This window comes from Lissotriton vulgaris, chromosome 9 (genome assembly GCF_964263255.1).
Source record: "Lissotriton vulgaris chromosome 9, aLisVul1.2, whole genome shotgun sequence".
NCBI classification, from domain to species: Eukaryota; Metazoa; Chordata; class Amphibia; order Caudata; family Salamandridae; genus Lissotriton; species Lissotriton vulgaris.
This window is the reverse complement of record NC_141697.1, coordinates 1,041,332,453-1,041,354,346: the sequence shown is the minus strand read 5'-3', so window position 1 is coordinate 1,041,354,346 and position 21,894 is coordinate 1,041,332,453. Positions and strand designations below refer to the sequence as shown.

General features: G+C 41.4%; 1 long non-coding RNA gene across 1 annotated transcript in view; it reads left to right on the top strand.

Moving 5' to 3' along the window:
• The window catches only part of LOC147692761 (uncharacterized), a 794,352-nt gene extending 776,608 nt beyond the window's left edge, over nt 1–17,744 (top strand). The window contains exon 3 of the long non-coding RNA XR_015299843.1: nt 17,636–17,744. This is a non-coding gene — a long non-coding RNA (uncharacterized LOC147692761). The remainder of the gene's footprint in view (nt 1–17,635) is intronic.
• The last annotated feature ends 4,150 nt before the right edge of the window (nt 17,745–21,894 follow it).

The window sequence follows — 21,894 nt, the reverse complement described above, 5'->3', positions numbered from 1 at the left end:
AAGTTATGTTTGTCATATATAAATAAATCTACAGGAATACAGTCAGAGCCTGGAGCCCTACCCCTTTGTGTCCCATTCAGGGTGGATTCCACCTCACTTATTGTAAAAAAACACTATTGAATCTGACTTGGGTAGTTGGAAGGGGACATCACCCCCATCATTAGCACCAACTACAAATTGTGCCTCAAAAAAGGAGACCTACTGGTCTGGCGCTACATAGTTTTGAGGTGCGTGGCCTAGTTCTCCTCTACCCCACTTTACTAGCTGCCAAAAGTTTTGCATATTTTTCTCTTTGCTGGCCTGCAGGAGTTCTAGCTGACTTGACTCATCCCAGTCCTTTTTTGCTGCAGTTTGTGTGATTTTATACATCTTACATGCTTTTTTGATGTTGCCCATATCTTTGGATTTGACTGCTATGGACAATTGCTTGTATGCTACCCTACGTGCCTTATTGTACAGGAACTGAAGACCTTAGGGGCCAATGTGAAACTCCAATTCCCCGGCTCCCTGAAGGTGATGTGGAAGAATAAAATGTTTAATTTTAGAGATTCTGAGGAGGTTAGTGCTTGGATTCAACAGATTAAAAGCTCATCCTGTTAAAGAATTAAACATAATTGCTACCTACCCGTCAGGTGAGGTGAGGTGAGATGCCAAAGAAAAGAGGCACTTAGAACGCCTCTAGAGACGATGGAGGGTTCCCCAGGGAGGGCAGGGGGGTGGGGTGGGGTGGGGGGGGTCAAAGGCAAAGCACCGAGAAAAAATTAAAAAGAAAAATTCACAGGGTGGGGGAGCATATGGGAAAAAAACTAAATAATTGTCCTCATTCACATAACACGTTTTAGGAAATAAGATGTTGAGGTGGAAGGGTACTCTCATTAGCTTGTCTTTCGTTGACAACTATGGATAGATCACAAACCTTAAGGATTCTATTCTGGAATGTGAACGGCCTTAGGTTCCCCGGCAGAAGAAGGAAAATTCTGGAATATTTGTATCTCACAAATTACGACATTGTTAATTCAGGAGTCGCGTCTCACGAAAGAAGAATGGGTAGGAATACTTAAAGACCACAAGTGGATAGAACATTGTTTCTATTCAACACAGTCAGCTCCAATAAAAGGCGTAGTTATTATTGTCAGGATAAATACACAGATGGCCATTGGCAACATAGTGGCAGACACCCATGGCAGCTGGGTTACTGTTAGAGTAAAAATAAACTTCATCTGGATAACGCTGGTCAGTTATTACGGCCCTAATATAGATGACCGGACCCACCTCCAATCCCTGTTTCTTCAGTTGGGAGATGTAAATGATCATATTATAATGGGGATAGACTTTAATGTAGTGTTAAATTCCAATCAGGACTCTACATCCAAAAATAAAAAAGCCAGGAATGCCACACAAAAAACTAGAAAAACCCTGAAACGGTTAATGGCAGAGGGTGGGCTCCTAGACAAATGGGAAGAGAGAAGACAAACTCCAGGGTCTGTAGGGGAAAAATTCACCTATCATAATAAGAAACACGGCCATCGCTCAAGGATTGATTTTTTTCTTGGTGGACCGTAGTAGTAGTAGGGACATGCTTCGAGTCGCACACTTGCCAGAGCATTTATCTGACCATTCGGCTGTTCTTCTGGAAATTGCCTTAACACAGGGTCCCTCTTCTCGAAGATGGACTCTAAGTCGTGTAATACTTTTTGAGTCCTCAGTCACTGAAAATTTAAGAATAGCTACAAAAGAGTTCTTTTTAATTAATTCAAACTCAGCAGCCCACAAGGATAGGCCACCTTAGCCTTTTATTTGTTTTGGTGCAATTTTGAAATTGAGGGGCCCTTTAACAGATAGACCGCACTTGTCCTGTTTGCGCCATGGCACACCTTAAATGTGGTGCGCTGGGTTCATACAGGGAAAGCCCACCCTATTAGGAAGAATGCACTGCTCTGAGTTCAGCTGCAAATTTGTGCTGCTCTGCGGGCAGCATATTCACAAGACAGAGCTGCTTTTTAAAAGCTGCTCCGCTTTTCTCTGTGCAGGTGGCAACCTGCCAGCACTTTCAAGAGGAGAGGGAGATCCCTCTGGAGGCAGGTGCAATGAGTGACTGCACCCGTTCTCAGGGGGATGTTTGGTTGTTAATGGGACCCGCTTTAATCCCTTCAGAGGCTACCTTCAGGGGGAGCAAAGACAGTGCACCACCTTTTTGTGGCAGACTATCAGTGTGCCTCCTAAAGGCATCTTTGCCTCTGCCCCCGGGTCCATAGTACGGTGCAGACACAGAGTAAATGTGATTCCCTTACATGCATGGGGGCCATGCCCTCATGCAAAATCTCAATTGCATGGGGCAAATGAGGGAAACGCCCTCTGATGATGGTGCTTGCGCTACATGTACACCATCGCTATCTGCATTACTGAAGTGACACAAATGGCTGTTCCCCCAGAGCACTTCTATAATACAGCCCCACAAGTCTAGTGGGCTTTCTGTACCCCACAGGGCAATTTGAGGGAAAACTACCTCACTGCCCGAGGGGAGTAAAAAGATTGATTTGCCCCTTTTGGGGAGGGAGTATGGCCCAATACCAGAGTAGGACACCTGCACACCTTCATATCCCTTTCTTTTGATCCTAATACAATATCCTTGATGTCTAGTGGGCTTTCTACACCCCACTGGTGGGCAGATTCAGGCCAACCTCCCCAATCAGGATAAACTTGCCATCTGCCTCTAGGGTGGCAGAGACAGCATTGCACCTTCTGCAGTGGGGGTATCGTTTGATGCCAGGGTAGGCCCCCTTCTTTCTTTTGGTTTTTTTTCATCCCATTTTAAATCCCCTAATATATCACTGGTTTCTGCCCCTGGGGGCAAAATCAGGGACAGGCTCCTGAATCTGCTTCTTTGGGGGGGGGGGGGGGGGGGGGGCAGAAAGATTATGTATTTTTTGCTGGGGTGGGGGCATGTCTTTGTCTATGGTGAGCCACCCCATTGTTTTATTTTATTTTATCATCCTTGATGTCTAGTGGCCTTTCTACTCCCTAGCGGCAGAACTGTAGGCAAATGTGTTGCCGGCCACTCCAAGTGCAAAAACACTGCAATAACATTTTTGGGTGGGGGCATGACCCTGCACATTGTAGGCACGCCCTACCCTTTATTTATTTTTTATTTAACCCTGGTGTCTAGTGCACTTTCTTCACCTGTTACATTCTTTTTTTTTTTTTAGGGTCGAGAAGTGGTTCTGCCCATGGTAGGTACCACCAATTCATTTTTTATTTTATTTGAAGCCATGGTGTTTAGAGGCATATCTGCCCCCCCTGGGGGGGCACATTATGGGTGATCACCCCCATCAGTTTCCGCAAAGGGGGCAGTAAGAGTAATGGTGTTAGAGGAGTGCATGCCCTTGCCCAAAGGGGCTCTTGCCCAGCAAGCATCACTGGTGTCCAGGGGAGCCCCAGGCAATCACATCCTACTGTCATCACCTGGAGCTCTGATGTGAAAGAGATGTGTTGTTCGAATTTCTCAGTTTTCAAACCAAACCTCCTTTTCAGCACAGTTCCCTGGAAATGCAAAAACTGGTGTTTTTTTTAACCCCCTCCATGCTCCCAGGGAACTCAGGAAGTAGTTTCCTGGGTGCCAGGCTGCATTGTATATTTATCAGGAGAGTAATAACCCCCCTGGGCTAGAGCAGGGGGGTCTCCATCTCTGACACTGGAGGGTGTCACCAGGTGATGGGCACCAGAGCAGCACACAGCAGCTGCTGCTCTGGTGGTGGGTTTGTGAATGTAACCTCCACATCCCTAGTGCCCGGTTGGGAAAGTTGGGACATGAAAGTCACATCCATAACAAACAGAGGGCTAATTTTCCCTCCAACAAACCCCGTCAATAGTACTCTTTCCAATTCAAGGGCTATATTAAGTTACTAACCCACTGAGGGCCTCATTCAGAGTACCCCCAGAATTCCTTATAGGGCTTGTAATTGGAGTTACAGACCTCATTAGGATTTCCCTGTATCCATCACACTTAAGTAGTTTTTATTTCATTACTGCTATCCCGGAGCTCTTCAAGTTCATAGAAAATGTAAACATCCCTAAGCAGTAGAACGTCTCACAATAAGGTGGTATACTAGATGGCTACAATTTAACTTTCAGATGAGACTTGGATCACTCTAATGACCATTCAATGTGAAATAATGACCTCTGAATGTTCACTTACTATCCTCATTTGGTTGGAACTTTTTAGAGACTTTGAAATGATGCATAATTCTGTCATGTTGCCTTTGAAAGGATTAACATCTGATATCACAGGTGTGTCTAGGGACTAGTTCTGACCCTATATTCATGACTATGAGCATTAAAGCAGTTTGTTAAGATTGGGGTTCTTTATTTTTCAGTACTGAGTCTCATGGGTCTGTCATGTCTCTCAGGTTCTGTATAATGATATATGTCCACTTATCAACTCATTTGGAGCCGCTGCCTTCTAAATTCACATTAAGAAGAGATTTGCTCATTCATGTGCATGTCTCTGGTTTTTAAAGCGCTTTAAGTTCGGGAGAACTGTTTATGATCTTTTAAGTACAATTCCTGGCAAATATTTTATATTGACATTCAACAATGATATTGGGCTATAATTTGAATATAGGGGTATATCTTTTTCAAGTTTTGAAAGAAGACTTATAAGAACTAAATCCATTGTTCTAGACTGAGATTCAGTTTAGTCCAGTAAAATAAAGTACATAATACTCAGGCAAAAGAAATGATGATTTTTTTTAATAAAACTTAAATTTACCGACATTTGGGATTTTAATTTCACCTTTAACCTCCTTTTTCGACATTTACTAAGTTAAGAACTTTCTATTGTTCTCATTCAAATTGAGTAAGTTAACTTCCATCAAAAACTCTATTAGTTTGCTCAGCAGTATAGTTATTGCGTTATACACACTTATTCATGGAAATCTATAATAATAGCCTTGTTAGATTAGTTTCACTGTTGTTAATGGTATTATTCCACCGATTTTTTTTTTTTTTTTTTTTTTTTTTTTTTTTTTAATTGGAAGTATAAGGAAGAATTCTTCTAACTTTTTATAGTGCAAATCTAGTCTAAGTGTTATTTACCAGATATCTCAAATCCATCCGAAGATGCCTGCTTGGTATTAGGAAAGACTCATTCTTCATTTTTTCTGATACAAACTATTAAACTCAAATGAATTTTTGCCAAATTTCTAATCTGGCCCACATTGGGAGGATGTTGTTGTTATCTTACTGTAAGATTTTTTCTTTAATTATTTACTTAAATGTTCTTTTTTTGTGTGACATGTAACTTAATGGTCTGTAATAAACACTATAGGGATTCAAAACATGAAAGTTCTATATGCAGTGAAACCAAAGTAGTACATATACATGCTACGGTCTGTATATTGATGGCACTGCAAAATTTTGAATTTTACCCTCTAGTGTTTAACTTTGTGCGCATCAGAATTATTAAACACTACAGGCCCAATTCACAGAACTAATTTAAGACAAAAAAATAAACTTACTACCATTTTGGTATTCACAGAAGGCGCTTACTCATTTTGGTATTCACAGAAGGCACGAACTAATTTTGGTATTCACAGATGGCACTTACTAATTGATGAGTAAGTGCCTTCTGTGAATACCAAAATGAGTAAGTGCACTTACTCATTTTGGTATTCACAGAAGGCACTTACTCATCAATGAGTAAGTGCCTTCTGTGAATACCAAAAATGAGTAAATGGTAGTAAGTTTAAGATTGTGTCTTAAGTTAGTACTGTGAATCGGGCCCTACATATGTTTTATTAGAAGCATGATCTTACACAACTATTCTTTCAATATCACCTGAGACTGTATTCATCGGGAAACTCAACAATGTTAAGAAAAACATTTCTAGAATGACTTCCTTGAACTGTACCTTCTATACCCACTTTTCAGTTCAACGCCTTCTAATTACTCACAAAAATATTACTGATGTCTGGCAGTTGGCTTAAATGCAACGCTGAACTAATTTAGAGGTGCAAATTAACTTTCAGAATTCACAAAAGTTAATTTTGCACTCATAAAGGATTTACTGTCTCAAATATTTTAGAGCATCTGTGACACCCACAGAATGTACAAGTGGATTAAGCAGCTTGGACCGTCACAAGGAAGTTGCTATCTTCACAGCTAAAAAATAACTATTGTAATCTTTATTTCCAAATTACAGAGCTCTGGTCCAGGTGGACTTTCGTCTCCCAGAAGAGTATCTATATACTTTACTCCTTCCATAACCTAATGTGTCCAATATGTAGCCACTTGGTATTCATAACCCAATCTCGCTAGCAGATTGCAGTACAAAGTGTGGCTTTTGAGGTACTGTTGCTATGCTATGTCATATCTGACCCAAGGTGCTGCAACCATGCATCTCCATGAACACACTTTGTCTCATGGACCATTCTTTTGAGCTCAAGTTGAATTCAGCTAACACCAGACCAATTTAACAAATACATATGTGACAATGGAGTGAATAGAAGGAAAATATCTAATACACATCTATCAGGAATTTACAAATCAGTCATTGTAGCAGAAAGTTAATTATCAACAAAGGGACCTTATCGTAAAAAAATTGGGTCAAAGTAATATTTTCAGGGGTTTCAAAGCCCAACTAGTCCAGGAAAAAAAAAATCTGAACAGTAATATGTAAGTAGTTTTTTACTGTTTGTGAAACTGTACATCAGTTCATTCATTTTTTTTATAGTTTAAAGGTTGATGGATAGGCATTGAAATGTGTAAATCACATCTCCCATGCTACTTTTTAGTTGACTACATAATTAATCAAGTCATCGAAAATAAATTATTTTTTTTGCCATTTTGTTATAGGACATCTATTTGATCTAAAGAAGCGTTATGTATGTGCTAATCCACATGAAAGTTTAAAAATTGTACTCAAGGGGGCACATGTACGTCCATTTTTAGCGGTTGCAAGCGGAGAATCAGGCCATTTACAACTGCTAAAATAGCTTGTACAATGTACTGAGTATAATTTCTGAGTCTGTAACCTATTACCAAGTCACAAAAATATGGTTTGCGAGTTGCTATTATGAAGGGGCATGCCAAGGGAATCTCTTCCTAACAGCAAGTCGCAAGGGCATGTATGAGTGTTTTGCGAACGGAATGTGGTCACAAACAAAATCGCAGTTTACCGCCTACTTCAAGCAGGTGGTAAGCCAGTCGCAAACAGGAAGGGGTCCCCAGGGAACCCATTCTCCTTTGTGACTGGCAGCTAAAAGATTTTAAGAGCAGACAGTGGTCCTAGGGACAATTGCCTACCCTTAAAAAATTAAACAAACGTTTCATTTTTCTTTTTGAAAAGCATCTCGTTTTCCTTTAAGGAAAACAGACTTTTTTTTTTAAAGTAGCTTTATTTAAAAGCAAACACAGACATGGTGGTCTGTTGTCTCCAGCAAGCCACCATCCATGCGTTATTGCCCTTTCCCCAAGGGCTGCCAATTGCGACCTGCCTCATGAATATTGATGAGGCAGGTCCTTTGCGACCCAATTGGGAATCGCTAATGTGTCTGTGGGGCATATGTATCAAATACTCTATTTGCGAGTCGCAAATAGCGATTTTTTGACAATCACTATTTGTGAATCGCAAACAAGATGTATTTAAAAATTTGCAAATAGCTAGCAATTTCTTGGCATTCTTTTATTGCGATTACCAAATTGCGAATCGTAATTCAGGATTACCTTCCCATTCATTCCTATGGGCCAGGAGGCCCATAGGAATGAATGGGAAGACATTCTCAATCTGCGATTCGCAATTTGAGAACCGCAAATTGAAAATGCAATTTCAAGGGTGCCAGGGTGTCCAAAGGACACCCAGATGCACCCCTGAAATGAGCATTTGTGCGCATGTGGTGCACATACATGCCTTAAGGGCATGTATGTGCACCACATGGCACTTTGAAAAATGCCAAAAAGTGAATTTTTCAAAGAAATCGCAAATTACCACCAACTTGAAGTTGGTGGTAATTTACGATTTCTTAAGGAGAAATTGCACAACGTAGGTGCTTCATACATTTCATTTAAGGAATGACAATTTGCGATTCCTTAAATGTAATCGCAAAATAGAGAATCGCAAATTTTGCGATTCTCTAATTTGCAATACACTTTTGGGATGATACATCCCAAACGGCGTTTTCCCGTTTGAAAATGGGCCAATTCTGAGAATCGGCCCGTTTGCAAACGGGAAAAGGGCTTGATACATATGCCCCTGTGTCTCTAATTGCAAGTCACAAAAAATTTCAATTAGAGACTTGGAAAAAGAAATGATCGTACATGTGGCCCCAAGCGTTTAGGGCATTGTGAGGCAGCTGGTTTAGGAGATAAACATCTAGGACCTTCTCAACATAAGATGTCTGTTACTTTCAGCACTTTGAATAACGATTCGTGGTCTCTTCTATTCACCTTTGTTTGGAAAACCCAACATTCTAAAACTATTTAAGATCTGTAGGCCAAGGTTTACTATCCTTCTCGCACAGAGCACTGCATTAAAAATTGTACTGCTTCTTTGCATGAAGAACAGAAGATATAGAAGTGCCAGATTTAGTAAATCAACCTCCGACATCACTGGTGTCTTTTGAACTAAAATGGCTGTTCTGTTATACTCCGCCTCACTCTATGGTGCAAAGTTGAGCGAGAAGTGTCTAGCTTAGGTTTTGTACTAAACGTATATTCCCCAGTATACATTCTCACATGTATGCAATAGCACAGCAGTTAGACAAGTAAAATGCATGCTTTAGAGTAAAAAACGTGGTAAAAATAGATATTGTTTGTGGTGAAAGGTGATAGTGTTACATATTCAGTACTCTCTCTGTCTCTCTCTACAATGTTCGTCTCTTCCATTTTGTTATCAACCACACAGGGACATCCCCCTTTCGTTCTTGGAGCTTTTTAGTCGCACAAACTATTTCAATGACAACCTCAATCATGTTTTTAGGTCTCGGCCTAGCGTACACTGCGCAGCAATGACGCGCAGCAGAGAAATTTTGATCTTCAGTACTGGGCTTTAACCCGCCTCTCTCTTCCATTGGCTAGCTCCATAAATGGAGGCTAGCCATTGGAAGAGAGATGTGTCAATCTTTGTGGGAGCAGATTTGTGGGCGTTTCTGTCTTTTTTTTAAGCCCTGCCCCCTTTGTTTCGTGGGCAATTGTGGACGTTTACTTTTTTCTCTTTTTTTAGACGGATGTTTTTAGTCATTGCTAACCTCGTTCTCGTGATGTGATGTGAAGCTGTGCTTGTATAGCACACTACCACTCCATGGAGTATCTTGGAGCTTAGGGGCCAGATGTAGGTAAATCCCATTTACCGATTTTGAAATACCGAATTTTACCGATTCGGTATTTCAAAATCGGTAAATGAGATGTAGGTCCCAACATCTGGATATGTTACCGAATCCTTAATAATTCGGTATTTACCGATTCGGTAAGTACCGAATCGGTATCTGCTATAGAATCCTATGGGCCTTTGAAGCCCATAGGATTCAATTCAAATACCGATTCGGTATTTACCGAATCGGTAAATACCGAATTTGTCAAGGGTGCAGGGGGTGTCACTTTGACACCCTCTAGCACCCCCAAAACGGGCATGTGTGCAATGTGGCACACAGACATGCCCTAAGGGCACGTCTGTCTGTCACATGGCACATGTGTACATGCACAGATGTGCATGTACACAGGAATCGGTATTTTACCATGGATTTGTATTCCATGGTAAAATACTGATTCTGTAAGCCATGTGCCAATGGAAAATTGGCTACCCACATAGCATTTTCGGTAATTTTACCGAATCGGTAAATATTACCGAATCTGTAAATATTGCTGATTCGGTAATTATTACCAATTCGGTACTTATTACCGATTCGGTAATAATAACGATTCGGTAAAATTTCCGAATATGTGCCCCTACATCTCCATAGCCCTTTACCGATCGGAAACGGCCGAAAATCGGTATTTTCGGCCGATTCCGATCGGTAAAGAGCTACCTACATCGGGCCCCAAATTCCTTAAAGACAGAAAGGCTAAGTGAGAGGTGGAAATAAAAACTACTACCTGGCTACGCAGCGTATCCTAGGAGCCTCATGCATTCTACGCTGACGACACGCAACTAGTTGTATCACTATCCCACCCCAGACAACAACCAGCAGATTTATTTAACTGCCTTACGCAGGTCCAACGCTGGATGAATAGTTCAGTCTTAAAACTAAACGGGACGAAAACTGAGGTTCTGCTCCTCGGCCAGAAAGGACTCGCACTCTCCCCGAACATCTGGCCAGCCTGTCTGGGTCCCCCCCCCGATCCAAAAAAAGAAGTAAAAAGCTTGGGTGTGTGGCTCGACACCGATCCTTCGTTCACCGTGCAGGCGAAGAAAGTAGCCGGGATCTGCTTCGGGCTCTTGAAATCGCTGAGGAAAATCCTGCCCCTCTTGCCCCCCAACTCCCAAAAACTGTTAATTCAAGGCCTAGTACTCTCGAGGCTTGATTACAGCAATGTGATCTACCTGGGCGCCCCCGAAGCGACGGTGAACAAGCTTCAGAGAATTCAGAACATCGCGGCCCGGATCCTCACAAATACCCCTGCCAGAGCTTCGTCCAAACCCGCACTAAAACTCCTCCACTGTCTTCCTATAAGGGAGCGGGTCAAATTCAAGGCCTTGTGCCTAGCCCACAAACTGCTACAAAATCAAGGCCCCCCTGTTCTCAGGAAACTCATCAAACCCTACAAATCCCTAAGACCCCTCCGCTCGGACATGGAAAATTTCATCACTATCCCCAGATTTAAGAAAGTCCGCTCAGGAGGAAGACGTTTCTCAGTCCACACCGCACGTCTTTGGAACTCACTCCCCCGCGACCTGAGACTCGAACCACAATACCTTCGCTTCAGGAAGCGGCTTAAAACCCACCTTTTCCCCTAATAAATCATGCTTGTCCGGAACCCCGATCTTCTGTCCCCCCCCTCACTCTTTCCTCCCCTCCCCCCTTTCCCCTTATCCCACTGACCTGAAGAGATAGGATCTTTTAGCGCTGGGATACCTCCGGGTGACTACGCGCTCTATAAAAATAAATAATAATAATAATAATAATTCAGAGTTGGGCAGGGAGTAAATCCAAGTTTTTAAAAGCTTTCTGAATTTAAGTTCGGTAGTGGCTTGACGCAGACAAGGAGGTGCCAAGCTTTCGCTCCAATGACCGCAATGGATTTACCTCCTCTTGTTATCATTTTGAACCTGGGAACGTGCAACAGGTTCACAGTAGAGGACCTAAGAGATCGTAATGGTTGGTATTGTCTAAAGTATTTGCGCAGATAGAGTGGGCCATGGTGGTAAAAGGCTCTGTAGGTGATGGTGAGGACTTTGAACAATATGCGCTTATGTATTGGAAGCCAATGCAGTGTGTTCAGGGCTGCAGAGGCTGAGGATTTCCTAGGCAATCTGAGGACCAGTTTGGCAGCTGCATATTGGACCATTTGAAGCTTATGCAGAGCAGATTTATTGAGTCCTGCATAGAGGCTGTTGCAATAGTCCAACCTTGATATTATGAGAGCTACAGCTACCGTACGTCTGGCACTCAGAGGGAGAAAGTCAAAGAATTTTCTCAGGCTTCTAATGATACCGAAGCATGTTCCTGATACTTCCTTGGCCTGCTGATTGTTAAATTTTATGCCAAGATTTCGGGCAGCATCGATTGTATTAGGGGGGGGTTCAGCTTTACCGGGCCACCAATCTTGGGGAGAAAAGGAATTATTGGGGCCAAAGGGAATGATCTCAGTCTTAGATGTATTACATTTTAGATGGTTAAGAGACATCCATTTGAAGGTTGCTGACAGGCAGTCTTTGAGTACTTGCTCTGCGTTGGAATGATTTTTGTCGAGAGTCAGAACAAGCTGGGTGTCGTCCGCATAAGCGACAGTACTTATGTTGAAAGATGTAATTAATTTTAGTAGGGGGACCATGTAAAGATTAAACAGGGTAGGGCTTAGACTAGAGCCCTGAGGAACTCCTGTTTTAATCATTTTTTCTTCTGAAGAATATTCGCCCAGCCTGACGATCTGACGCCTGTGAGCAAGGTAATTTTTAAACCATTCGAACACGGTTCCTGCTATGCCAGCATTGGTAAGGCGATGTAAAAGGATAGCATGGGATACTGTGTCGAATGCTGCAGAGAGATCTAATAGGATCAGGACAGCCAGTTTGCCCTGATCCAAAGCAGCACGTATGGTTTCGGTAGATGATAAGAGTGCCGATTCAGTAGAGTGGTGAGTCCTGAAACCTGCTTGTCAGGGATGGAGAATGTCGTTATCTTCAAGGAATGCCATCAGTTGTTTGTTGGCAAAAGTTTCCGTGATTTTGCAGATGGCAAGTAGAAGAGAAATGAGGCGTAGATTGGATAAGATGGTGGGGTCTTGTAGTGTCTTTTTCTGTAAAGGTTTCACTGTTGCTACCTTCCACTGGGAAGAGATCTCCCCTGATTGAAAAGAGGAATTGATGATAGCATTGATGTAGGGATTAACCTCCTGTATTATGGATTTAAGAAAAGTAGGGTGACAGGGGTCAGAAGGGGAACCTGATTTAAGTACAGAGATTCCCCGTAGTGAGTCTTCAAGACTAATGTGATTGAATTTTTCCCATCTGGGGTGCTGAGAGTTAGAAACCGTCTCAATGTCTGGTTCTACTATTGAAGGGTGAGGGAAATCTTTGATAAGCGTGTCTACTTTTTGTGTGAAATAATTGGCTATACTGTCACACAGAGTTTGGGACGGAGGAATTTCTTGGGTTGCTATTTTAGGTTTCGTGAAGGTATTAATGATTTTAAAAATTTCTTTGTTTATTATTGGCTGCTTCAATTTGGGAAGTGAAGTAGTTGGTTTTAGCAACTTTGATGGAGCTGTGATAAGATTTCCTGGCTGTTTTATAGATGACTTTAGAGTCAATATCCACATCCCGTGTTGTTGTATTCTGCCCCTCTCCCGCTGTCCGTCCATCCTCCCTCCCGCTGTCCATGTCTTTCTTCTCGCCCCCCTCCCGCTTTCCGTGTCTTTCAGGATCCACGATCTGTTGTGTGCAGATGCTGCAAACAGATTTTCAGGAATGTGTGTAGTTTCAAGCCAGTTTTCAACTGTAGTCACAACATATTTTTTTCGACATTGTCGTTGCGGTCATTATTCACGTTTTGTATCCAGGCTTTCATCCATGTCTATGATGAGTGTAGTTCCAGTTTTCGCGCATGATCGGGACAGTTAGTGGATCATGGCGGCCTGCGCTGCTCGGCGCTGCCTTTCTGTACTATCCAGGTACAGGGTCGAGGCATGGGGGTCCTGGGAACGGAGCTGAAGGAGCCGCCACGACCACCCTGGAGACTACTGTGTGGCTGCTGGCTACAAATTGAACGGGGCTTCAGTTCTAGGTAGGGGGGGCGAATTTAGTGAATTCGTCAGGCCATGGTGCATTTTTCGAAATAATATGTATTCCTGGATTCCAAAAGCTCCCTAATTACTTTAGGCTTTTTGCCCAGCTTTTGTTTAGGTTGACAGACTTGTACTGCTGACAGACGTGGAAATCTACGAAGGGGCAGATCAAATAGGGAGTTGTTGATCAATCCTTCCTAAGGCCAGGGCTTTAAGTGGGATGAAAAAACTGGGGGGGGTCTCTCAAATGGTCGCGGTCAGTGTAATTAGGGCGTGGCTTTAACAAACTTACGCTAAAAATCGGTGTTTAGCAGTGTGCCGCCCGACTTGTATTTTGCTGTTTCTGTCATTGCATCCAGATATGTGAGACAACAAGTAACATACCTACAGCAAGAAAGGACTTTTGGCTTTGTCAATGGTTATTAGTTGCATAACATAAATAAGCTGCAACTATGGCTTGTTTGTATTTGCAGCGCACTTTCACTTTGACAGGGTGCCTGCCGCCCCACGCAGTACTCGCGGGACGCCAGAACTTGTTCTCAGTAAGCACTCGTGTTTATACAAACTTTATCTTTTTCTTTTTCAGATTCTTTTTGGTTTTGTTTAAGCTAAACTTGAGCCTCCATTTTCTCTATTCTTTCATCACTGTTTTGTTTTCTGTGATGCATTTGGGAGTAATATCCTCCTTTAAGAGACCAATGATTACGCCCATCGGGAGTCCTTCCGCTCTCTTTGTGTTGTATGCACATGACGTGCTAAAAGCCCAACCCTAAAGGCTGTCTTAGTACATTCCTAACTTTACGTTGGTTCCACAGGTTTCCTTTAATTTAGGGGGCTTTGAATTGCTTTCTATTTGGCAGGTCTTCAATTTAAAAATATGATGTGGATAATTGAAAATATAAAACATTTGCATTTCTCTTGTGTTGTAGATCTCTTTCCCTTTAAGGAGAGTTGGTTCTCCTTCTCTTTTTGGGGGATGTACACAGGCATGCACTCCCCTTTAAGGGATGTTTTGACTCTCTATTCATTTCGCTATTTTCAAAACAAAAACATAAATAAAAAATAAGTCATTTACAATACTAATACCTCTAACTTTACTAATGCGAGCCCTATTGCATTGCAAATGCTTGTTTTGTAGGTGGCTCTATGTGTGGGTGGCTCTGTGTGTGGGTGGCTCTGTGTGTGGGTGTGTGTGTGGGTGGCTCTGTGTGTGTTTGGGTGGCTCTGTGTGTGTGTAGGTGGCTCTGTGTGTGTGTGGGTGGCTCTATGTGAATGACTCTGTGTGGGTGGCTCTGTATGTGTGTGTGGGTGGCTCTGTGTGTGTGTGGCTCTGTGTGGGTGCAAATGCAATAGGTCTCGCATTTGCGAGTGATTAAGCTATTGCCATTGTAAATGACAATGCCATTTATTTGTTTTAAAAACAAAATTATAAATAAAAATAATGTCATGAGCAATGCCAATAGCTCTAACTTTAACAATGCAGAGACCATTGCATTGTAAATGCTTGTTTTCTACATGATTGCCACAATCCAGCAATTAACACAATGCATTGCCTGCGTTTCACCCCCACCTTTTTTTGCCTCATCCACAAAATTGTGTTTATCATAATACGTGCATACATATTTTACAAACTTAAAAAGTCTAAGTGACGAAACATATGTTGGCTGTAAACAAACCCACCATGGTGGTCTTTGACAATTAATGTACCAATATTTGGTAGCTTTCTGTAATACTGCTGGTTCTGTCATTAAAAGTACTTCATTGCATATGCTATGTTTCTGAAGCAAACAGTAAGACTTGTGGAAATGGAAATATAAACCATTGTAGAAAAAATTTATAAACTAGCTCTATACTACGAAATTTTAATAAATTGGAAATCTGCCTCGGCTTCACTAATTATGAACTGTTCACGCTATACTTAACTTTACTATTGCATGTATGCACTTCTTTGGTGTCCTCCAGATTATATTCCAGTTTTGTCGAGTGAGCCAATCCACCTCATACAAGATGCACCCTACTGGCAGTTAGGTGTTCTCTGATGTAACGCCTACTTCCGTGCATTAAGTATTACTATTGTTTGCATATTCACTATTACAGCCATAGTACTAGTTTGGATTTGTAATTAATTACAACCACTGCTACTATCTGTAAAGTTGACACTTTACAGATATGTAGGCACAAAGATTAAAATTGGGAAATGCAAATAGCAATGTATTGGTCATGGGAATTGTAGTGATTTCAAATCTAAAAAATGTATAGTCCATTCAAAGGGTGATGATTATGAAAATAATAATGATACTTTTATAGTGCAGAGTACAAAGATGGCTTTAGTGTTGTGCGTCCTGTTTGCAACAGGCCCAGGATCAAACCAGAATTACTTACAGAAATGGTTTTCAACATTGATATACATTTGGGGGTAGATTTCATAAGTCTAGGGTCATTTGGATTATATTTTCCTAAAGTGGACCCCTTTCAGTAATAGATGTGTGTCCCTGATACATGACTATTGTTAAAAGAAAGATGCTGTAAAATATTGTATGATCTCAATGTTCACTTGTTTCAAGAAATAACTGTGGGTCAGTCCAATGATCCAATTATGGATCAAACATAAGCATTTGAATTTACTCTGGTTCTGTTCTTTAATCCAGTAAAGGTTTATTGTTGACTTCATTTAAGCGAACTTGCCTTCCAGGTCTGGCAATCAGCCTTATATAAGAATTTAGAGCAATCTGGGGCTACCAATGTCTGTTTATCCTTTAGGTAGATAATTTCCGTGAAGTGTAATGTGGAGTTAGTGAGGGGAACCTGCCACAGTAGCTTTCAAATGACTAGAAACTGAATGTAACACCTCATGAAGGCTGATGATAGTATAGTAATGTTATCAGTTTGGTACTTCATGGTAAGGTGCTGCCTCATAATATTTGACTTCAGATCCCATATAATTTCCTTTCCGAAAAAGAGTGGCACACATACTATGTGCATGGAATGAGGTAATTGAATCTCGGTTACAAGCAAAATCCCATCAGTTTTCCGACTAGAGATCAGCTTTTACAGAAACAGAGGCTGCTCAAAAACAGTTTGGACGCTAGCAGCCAAGCAACTTCAACGACAGTACTCCTCACTAAGAATCATAACATATAAAGTCAGTTTAAAACTAACCCTGGGTGTAGTTTGCGTAGTAGTGTTACACGAAGTGCACTTTGCACTACGCGAACTGTGTAGTGCACTGTGCAAAATGCTGTTCGCACTGATTGCACAGTGCCGGATGCTTTTCCACACTGTGCAATCATTGCAAACTGCATCTTGCACAGTGCAAGTGGTCGTTTTCTGCCGCTCCAGTAAATTTGTTCTCGAGGTGCAGCTTTCTCAACGTGGACTGGTAGCATACGCGACCACTCGCAATGAGAAACCTGACCTCCCCTCAATGAGAATCTCGCTGGAAGGTTTATTTTCCACGCTCGAGATCAGCAACTTCATGTTGCTGATCGCGAACAAGGAAAAAGTTTTGTTGGGATGTTATTTTGCTCGCTCGCGGTCACCAGCTTGACGTTGAGGACCGCGAGCAAGCCAGAAATGCCCGCTACGCTATGCGTTTTTGCACTGTGCTATGTGCAATTCACGTAGCGCGTAGTTGCGCCTACTACGCGAGCGTAGCATAGTCAATCACCCAGGGTTATTTAAAACACTGCTGCACATCTCCGATAAGCTGCACCAGTTATAAAATGCAGACATCAAACATTTAATACTGGGATATGGACTTCAGCAAAGCCATCCTTAGTAGATTTCCAAGCTCTCTGTACCTCGATAATGGCCTCTATTACAAGTTGGACAGATTAGGTTTTTACCAGACCAGCTAAGTGATGGTACTGTGGAGAGTAATTTTCCAGGTTGGTAAATGCCTCCTACTCTGAGTATTCAAATTGAATATGAGGCATAACACACAGGACTATTATTTAATACCCTCAATTCCACGTCTTGTGTTTTCTCTACACCTAACTTTGTCAGGTTGGACCTGATGGATTCTTTCAGGGGAAAACGCAAAGCTCAAAATTGTGTCCCCTGAACTTGTAATGAGGCCCAAATAATTTGTATGCATTCCTAATAAAAAACATATTAGTCTTCTTGATTTGTTGAAATGTATGTTTCAATTAAAATGTTTGATACTTATTTCAGTTTATATATTTTTTTAAATCATCAGACGATCCCAGGAATTACCAGAAACAAAGTGAATGTGAAAACAGCGTAATATGGAGGTTTCTTCCCATCCCAGAGAAGAAAAAGCAGACACATTTTAAGAGTAATGTTGTACAAGTAAGTATGTTCTAAACCTCAACTATCTGGTATTAGTCCTGAAAATTTAGATGACACTCTTTTTTCTCAGGTCAGAATATTTGATTTGCTCTGCACTCATGCTGGATAAATCCTATTTTCTTAGTACATCTTTTATAACTTGTTTTTAGTTGGCGCTTAGTTTCAGACCTACAAGGTGCTCCACACCTGCCCCATAAGCATTTCATCAGCTTAGCCATCACTACAAGTTGAGCAGAATAAGATGCTCCGGGTGGGATATTTGCCAGATCTGGTAAATTGTATTACATCCGGGTGTGATAAATGTCTCCCATTCAACATTTTCAACTTGGTAATGAGGGACAACATGAAGAATCTGAATTTAAGCCACACAGTGTTGATTATTGTGCATTTTTATGAGTATTTGTACCCTCAATATGTTTGGAAGGTTTGACGTACCGGAATCAATTAGGGAAAATGTGAACGTGCTAAAATTATCATGCAACTCCTAATTTCAAACGTTTTGGAAATTTGTGCTTTCACAAGGTTCGGTTGTGCAATAACTAGTCTACCCCCTTCCTACCACCCTGAAAAACCCTCTCTGCGCACTGAGCAGTCACCTAGCATCATGACCTACCTTACTGTTTCATGCTCAACAACTTCAATGTTGTTCATTGTGTGATCACTCCAGACAGGCTGGCGTTTCTTGAGTGAGGCACTTGGCATCGATGCAAATGTAATGTTATTGGACTAACAATATAGGGAATTTGGATAGAGTTTTCGCAGGAATTGTGTCCTGACCAAAGGTTTAAAACCAATGCCATTGCCTTTGGAGCAGGAATTTGAATCAGAATTGTGTTATCAGCACATCATTTTCAGTTTTATATTGGCCACATTTCTTTTTTGAAGAAATAATGCTTTTGAGCACTCTAACAAAAGAAGGTTTATTTTATATGCAACTTTCATTCAGAACCACCCATAAGTAAAACGTCTTTTAGCCAATGCATTTGAAAAATTGAGCGGTAAAATGAAACATTTGAGCCTTTTTTATGTTTCTACCGGGGAGGAGGCACAAAGATCCTGAGAGAGAGTCCAGTTTGCTCATTATGCTAATTTGCTTAGTGCAATGTAGTCCTTGTTTAAACCTTGTTGCCGGGACTAATTTTGGCTACTAGTTCGGCCAAGACCAGCGATGTGTGTAGATTTCACCCATTTATTTCTCACAGAATTTGTGTTGCACCATTAGGGATCTTAACTGGAGAATTTGTGGCCTTACAGTGGACAACATAAATAAATAAATTGCTTCCCTTAAGGAAGATAATAGTTACTGTTTCAACTGTACACTTCTGAGACTCTAGTCTGACCTTCAGTGTTGCAGCAGGTTTACTCCTGGGAGGGATAGTGTATTCCTGATCGTCTCCCTTTGCAGAAAGAAACTCAAAAGACTGGCCCCTAGATCAGCATGCAGCGTTTGTACTCCTTCTGCAATTGATAGTATTAGGGCATAGCACCTGTCAATATTAATTTTGGAGGTGATGGGTGTGCTGGAGTTTGTGGTAGTGGTGGCATGTGATACACAGAATCTGTGACTTACTAGCACCCTTTTCAGTTTTTTCACTGTTCTCCGTATCTTTTTCCCTCTCTTACTTCTGTAATGGAATATGTGTGGAAATATTGATTCAGGCATCTCTCACTTATGTATTGGTAACTGTGTTCCACCATTGTTGATAGTCTTCTATGAATGGCAATGATTATTTCGTACAACTACAAACTGTCACAGGGTGGGTGAAAAGGAGGCTTGGCTATCCTTATACCGATTGAGGACAAAAGTTTACTCTTAATCTGAGCATTGCTGTTTAACAAACTAGTTATCACAAACATGCCTAAGGTATACAGTGACTCCAATAATAGTTACCTGATTTGATGTCTTCATATCCAAGTAGAATATCAGATTGTGGCTGAGGTGACTGGGAGGTGGAAGGATTAAATAACACACTGTGCCCAATGATGCAGTGACTCCTTGGTGATGAAAGGTGGCTGGAAGACGCCTTGACCTGCTTTTTAAGCCAACCCTGCTTCTTCTGGAAGTGAAGGTTCTGGTTGCTGCCCTCTTGCACCCCTCAAATAGAGTATGGTGCCAAGTAGTATCCAGTAAGAATGCATAAGAAGGACACTAAGAAGGTACAGGCTGATATAAGCTAATGCAAACACTTTCAATATGATGTGATTTTCAGAGGACAGACACTCCAGCTCTCTGACTCAATTTCTTAAACTGACACCATGCAGTGCAGGCGGAGATTCATAAACTGAACCGAAGATGTTCACAAGATTTCACAAACATCTATTCAAAATAGTGCCCTCGATGGCCTTCTGCAAAAAGAAAAAATAGCCCTGTGCCTAAATCTTATCAAATGATCACATGCAATAACTTGCATAACATTTGCATTTAGTGTGATATAGTTATAACTAGCAAATGATTTTCTCTTGACTAAGCCAGATACTTTTTTGTAACCATGTGTAATGGTTACATAAATAAATTATGACTTTGTGATGTTCCCAGGCGTGTTGTCCTTATGATAAGAGCATCTGGGGGAAATACCAGTAGCTAGTCTAATGAATCTGTTTGGAATCTGCTGGTGTGTCTGATACTTTTGTGGTATACCCTGAAGTATTTTAGTCAAATAATTGGACCCAAGTTTATCCAGAAAAAAAATATCTAAGAACTCCCTCTGAATAGCCCAGCCTGAGGTTGAGTCTTCCCTGGTTGTACCATCCTACCAGCGTGGGATGAGGTGGTCTATGATGAAGCATGTCACATTATGTGAGTCAGCCCACTTCGTCCAAATCTTGAAACTTCCAGGGGTAGTAGGAGACACACCAGCAGATTCCAAATAGGATCATTAGAGTGGTATTTCCCCCAGACGATCTTATCATGAGGACACCACACCAATTGTGGTGTTGTATTGTTACTTCAGAGGCTGGTCGGGCCCTTTTCAGTCTCTCTCCCTAGGTGTTACATATACATCCAAGCTGAATTTCCCATTCAACCCTTTTCTTTTAAACATGTAATAATTGGCTTATACCCAATTGGCATGTCTAATTTACTATTTAGTCCCTCATAAAGTGGTACCCAATACTACTAGTGGGCCTGTAGCACTTATTGTGCCACACACTTAGGTAGATCTTTAAAAATGTCTCCGGTCGGCCATTGCAGCCCGTGTGTGCAGTTTCAAAATGCCATTGCAACCTCTCCAAAGAGACCATTTGCCAGGGCCAAGCCTTCCTTTTTAATACATATTTCACCCCTAGGGTAGGCCCTGGACAGCCCAGAGGGCAGGGTGCAATGTATATAAAAAGAACACATACTTTAATTTTATGTCTTGGTAGTGACAAATCTTAACATTCATTTTTCTCCTTCGCAAGGGCTACCTTTCCCATCATAAAATTGAAGTTAATGTATTATATTTAATAAGATGTCATTTCCAAATAAGAGCAGGTTACCAGTTCATGTGTTGTCTTTGAAATAGTAAAGAAAAATCCTCTCTCATGGTGAAGTCAGAATTTAAATTACAATTCTTAAAATGCCACTTTTAGAAAAACATTTTCCTGCCCTAATTGTATAGGCTATAAGTATGCAGTTCCTATAGAATTAAGGAGGAAAAGAAAGACGGGTCAGAGGGATCTGATTAATCAGAAGCAGGAGCCCTCACACATCCAATTGGGTGCCATTGTTCATCTGGCAGCTCCTAGTTGAGCTGGTGCTGTAGTGCCCACAGCGCCCTCAGGGTATTCTTTGCCAGGGATCTTTTAAAGGTTTTGTAAACTATGATGAAACATGTGTGGAGGTGCAGTGTATGTAGATTGGTGATCGGGTGAGCTAAAAATGACTAAAATAAACCTATACATTGTTTATTAAGCTGGGGTGTGAGAGCCCTTGCTTCTGATTATTCAGATCCCTCGGACCTGTCTTTCTTTTTCCCTTCTAAATTCTATATGAACTGCACACTTATCACATAGACATGTATCCAGGAAGCATGCATTCTGGACCTTAGATACGCTTCCAGTCACTCCCTTGTTTTTCGTGTTTCCTGCCTTAGCCGTTAATTGCTTGCAGCCTGTTTCTTGGTCACATGACTGGGTGTAGCTTAAAGTTGATATTTGTGTATCCCT